The sequence below is a fragment of the Trachemys scripta genome, chromosome 3 (genome assembly GCF_013100865.1).
Source record: "Trachemys scripta elegans isolate TJP31775 chromosome 3, CAS_Tse_1.0, whole genome shotgun sequence".
In the NCBI taxonomy this organism is placed as follows: Eukaryota; Metazoa; Chordata; order Testudines; family Emydidae; genus Trachemys; species Trachemys scripta.
In genome coordinates, this window is record NC_048300.1 from 53292720 (window position 1) to 53298020 (window position 5301).

Consider the following 5301-nt stretch of genomic DNA (forward strand, 5'->3'; position numbering starts at 1 on the left):
ATTGGGAGCATAAGCTTTCATGGGTAAGAACCTCACTTCTTCAGATGCAAGAAGTGAGGTTCTTACCCACGAAAGCTTATGCTCCCAATTCTTCTGTTAGTCTTAAAGGTGCCACAGGACCCTCTGTTGCTTTTTACAGATTCAGACTAACATGGCTACCCCTCTGATACTTGATACCATGGGGTCGGCATCCAGCACCACTTCCTTCGCCTGGATGCTCAGGTTCTGTGCCACCCATTGCAGCAATTGCTGCAAGACCTTGCTATCTTCCAAAGCCGGGGCCATTGACGTGCCTGCCACCGCCTTGTCCGGGGAGGACAAAGATGAGAGCCCCGCAGGTAGTGGGCCCTGCTCACTGCCCTTGGTCCGAGGCGGTCTCGTGGTGCCCGATGCCCTTGTGTTACGAGCATCGGGAGGAATGGTGCAGACTCTGAAGGTGGAGCCGAAGCTGCCGGTGCTGTGGATATCGCGGATATCAGTGCCGAAAACATCAGCGCTGAGGGTGCCGCTGGTGCTGATGCCCCAACTGCTGACTGAGTTATTGCTAATGCCGATGCTCCTGGGGCCGCTGCCATCTGTGGCTGCACAAAGGACGCCGAGGCCACTGACGCTGATCTGGAGTGCAACCCCTGGCTCTGTCCCTGGGTCTGGTGAAATGACCTGGGCAGCCAGAAGGGCCACTGGGTCCGGGCCTTCCACTGACCCAGCCACAGCGCGGGGTAGGGCTAGCAATCACACCGGGACCTGGACTTCCTGCTACTGCTGGAGAATACAAGTCCTCCTCCGATGACGCCGAATAGGATGACCATGGAGGAGCCGTGCTCACAGGTGCTGGTGATCCGTACTGTGGGCGGGGGACCAGTGCAGCTCCCCCCGTGGGCAGCCCGTGCTGGGGAATGATGCGCAGGCGATGAGGAGTGCCACGCCATCATTGCTGACTTGCCCCTCGATGGTACCAGTGGACGAATCAGCACCAGAGACTTGTCATGCCTCGGGGAGGAAGATGGCAGCGTGAGCTCCAGCAAGTCCCAAGCAGCCTCAAATGCCTCTGGCATGGAGGCCAGCTGCAGCTCTCGGCTCTGTCGGGCCAGAGAGCGGTGGGGGTCCGGACTCGACTGAACCTCCAAGGGGGCAGGAGTTGACACGACCCTGGTAGGCAGTGGGGCAGAGGCGTGGCCCGACTCGGGTCTCACGGTGGTAGGCTCTTTAGGTTTGGCCGGGGGAGAGCGGCCCCTCTCCAGCCTCTTTTTCTTCTGGGGCACCGGGGATTGAGACCGATGCCTCCCTGTGGCCTGCATCTTGTTGGCAGAGCTGTGGTGGTGCCAAGGGTCTGTAGAGGAGTCCTTCTCGGCACCGACTCGTGCGCCGCCAGTGCACATCACACCAAGGAAGAGGTCGGCTCTGTCGAGCCAGGGTCCAATTGCAGACAGTTTGCTGCCTCCATCAGGAGGATCTTAAGGTGCTGCTCCTGGTCTTTAAGGATTCTCTGGCGAAACCCCCTGCAGATCCTGCAGCACTCCTTCAGGTGGCTCTCCCCCAAACACTTCAGACACAAAGTGCGGTTTCACTCCTAGGCATACACTTGCAGTGGTTTTCCCAGGAATTGAAATTAGTGGGGGGGGGGGGGTTCAAATTTACAGGCAGGGGTGTCAGGACTGATGATATATATAAAAGAGATATGAATAAAGTAAAAGTTTTGTTAGGATAATGCAAATTTAACATCAGGTAATGCAAATTACAACAACACAACAGGTCTAGATTTCTAAAAAAATATAAATTAAAAAAAAAATGTATTTAATTTAAATTGACTTTTGAAAAGTAAGCCATCATGGGATAAGAGGGAAGTCCTCTCATGGATCAGTAACTGGTTAAAAGATGGGAAACAAAGAGTAGGAATAAATTATCAGTTTTCAGGGGGGCTGTCTGTAAGCGAGGACTGGCCTGTCTCCCAAGGTCTGTGAGAGTGAGGGATCATTTTCCAGGATAGGTTGTAGATCGTGGATGATGTGCTGGAGGGGTTTTAGCTGGGGGCTGTACATGATGGCTAGTGGTGTTCTGTTATATTCCTTGTTGGGCCTGTCCTGTAGTAGGTGATTTCTGGGTACCTGTCTCGCTCTGTCACTGTTTCCTCACTTCCCCAAGTGGGCATTGTAGTTTTAAGAATGCTTGATAAAGATCTTGTAGGTGTTTTGCTCCAATCCCACAGACAGAGACAATGTGGTTGTATCTCAGGAAGTTGGTGGTGTCTCAAAGATAGCTAGGAATTCTGGTAGCGTAGGGTCTGAGGAGAGAGTCCACATAGCCAGATAAGATTGCTGTAAGAGCGGCAATGCCTGAGATGATGGGGCGTCCAGGATTTCCAGGTTTATGGATCTTGGGTAGCAGATAGAATACGCCTGATTGGGGCTCTAGGGGTGTGTCTGTGTAGATTTCTTCCTATGCTATAGCAGGGAGTTTCTTGAGCAGTTGGTGTAGTTGCTTTTGGTACTCCTCAGTGGGATCGGAGGATAGTGGCCTGTAGAATGTGGTGTTGGAGAGTTGCCTGGCAGCCTCCTGGTCATAATCTGACTTGTAAGCGAGGACAGGCCTGTCTCCCAAGATCTGGGAGAGTGAGGGATCATCTTTCAGGATAGGTTGTAGATCTTTGATGATGCGCTGGAGAGGTTTTAGTTGGGGGCTGAAGGTAATGGCTAATAGCATTCTGTTATTTTCTATGTTGGGCTTGTCTTGTAGTAGGTGACTTCTAGGTACTCTTCTGGCTCTGTCAATCTGTTTTTTTCACTTCAGCAAGTGAGAATTGTAGTTTTAAGAATGCTTGATAAAGATCTTGTAGGTGTTTGTCTCTGTCTGAGGGATTGGAGCAAATGCGGTTGTATCTTAGAGCTTGGCTGTAGACAATGGATCGTGTGGTGTGTCCTGGATGAAAGCTGGAGGCATGTAGGTAAGTATAGCGGTCAGTAGGTTTCCGGTATAGGGTGGTGTTTATGTGACCATCGCTTATTAGCACAGTAGTGTCAAGGAAATGGACCGCTTGTGTGGATTAATCTAGGCTGAGGTTGATGGTGGGATAGAAATTGTTGAAATCATGGTGGAATTACTCAGGGCTTCTTTTCCATGGGTCCAGATGATGAAGATGTCATGAATGTAGTGCAAGTAGAGTAGGGGCGTTAGGGGATGAGAGGTAAGGAAGCGTTGTTCTAAGTCAGCCATAAAAATGTTGGCATACTATGGGGCCATGCGGGTACTCATAGCAGTGCCACTGACTTGAAGGTATATATTGTCCCCAAATGTGAAATAGTTGTGGGTGAGGACAAAGTCGCAAAGTTCAGCCACCAGGTTTGGCATGTAACTAGTTAACAAAACTGGGGGGGGTGTTGGGGAAATTTGGTGGGGGGGGTTGTAGGGAAATCACTGTACACTTGCCACAGTCCTTGCAGGCTTTAAACCCAGAGGATTGCGGTATGCCTTGCTGCTGGGAGAGCATTGTGGGGAATGGGGGGCAACCCCAAGGAAAACTTATAGAACTAAGCTACCACAAAGTAACTACTACAACTACAACTATTTAACAACTATATATACATGGATAGGACACTGCCAAAACATGCTTGCCAAGGCAAGAGCCAAAGGCGTTCCGGCTAACCATCAGTGATGGAAAGAAGGAACCGAGGGGGTGGCAGGTTAGCAGGGCCCTATATTGAGTGCCATGAAGGCGTTACCCCAGGGGGTGCTGAGGCCAACCTGACGGATACTGCAAGGGGAAAAATTTTCCCACTGCCATGCATGCGGCACACGCACACCTGATTGGAATTGACATGAGCAATCACTTGAAGAATAGACCATTTTCTGCTGTGTAACAATATTCTTTTTACTCTTTTGAGCAGGTTGTTTCTCATCCCATGAGCCACTGACCAGCCACCATTTGAGATAAAGAACTCTGAGATTGGGGTGAAGAATCTTCCTGCCTTCCTGGGAGAGTAGATGTGGAATGGCCTGGAGAGTGATCAGTGAGTAAACAGCCAGCTGTATCAGCTAAGGAAACCATGTTTATCTGGGCCAGGTCAGAAGTATTATGATGACTCCAGCTTTGTCCTTCAGAGACTCCTGGAAAAGAGCGTCTAGTCTATAGGATAAGGAGGAGAACCCTGTACTAATATTTGGGAGACCGAGGCAAGGTGTTCATCAGAATCCTCTTCCTCCAATTCACTGTGAAATGGTGGAGCACCAGAAGAAAATGGAGGTGAAGTTGTCAGTCCTGGGCAAATTTCCAGAGATCTTAATGTTTCCGGTACTGAAAATACGTTGGAGCCAAGCAGTGGTGAGCCGGACATCTCAGATACAGTCAGGTCTCAGGGAAAACAAACCTCTTGCAGTACTAAGCATGCTGTCGGAACCAAGTCCATGCCATGCACCAAAGTGATAGTGGTTGATAGAGCTGATAGTATCGTGATTCTCGGCCGTTCTGAGGGAAGTCCAGTTGGAGCCTGAGTGGGCTTCTTCAGTACTGAGTGAACAGAGGAAGAGCTCTTCTTGTCGCCTTGGTCCACCAATGTTATCAACGATTCCCCAGGCCTCAGACTTTGCAGTCTTTCGGTTTAGTGGTACCCTCATGGCTACTGGATTGGAGAACAAAAGGTACTGAAGTCGCTGGGGTTACTTGAGACCGCAATTTTTTTTTTTAAGATAGAGAATCGCTCTCAAGCGCTTGAGGGGCCATCTTTGGAAGTTTTATGAAAGGAATCTTGGCTCTTCCTCTTGGGCCTTCGAGGAGTGCATCTTGGAGACAGTGGAAGCAGCAGACTTACTCAGAGACCAGTGTACTGGGATGGGTCCCTGGGTTGGGTCAGAAGCTGGGTGCAGTGAACGCTCTATCATGAATGGACAATGTCTGATCTCCCTGTTTTTTGGCTCTAGATTTCAACACCAGACAGAAGTTTCACGTTGCCCCGAAGTGTGACTCCCTGAAGCAATGGATGCACCAGCAGTATCCATTGCTCACCAGGATTGCCTCCCAGCACAACAGACAGTGTTTGAAACCAGGAGAACCGAGCATAAGATGCTTCTAGTTCACTGGGAGGTTTTTATCCCCCCCCCCCCCAAGAAGGAATCTAAAGACTGCTATTACTTACTAATTACTGGCTAATACTAAGAACTACTATAAAAACTACTAGAATAAAGACTAGGGCACAGTTGAGGTAAAATAACATGGACAAGTGCCAGAGGTCCACCTCAGGCGAGGCACCTGAAAAGAACTGAGGGCAGTTTGCCCATGCAGTGCTATATAACAATGGCACAGGGCACAAG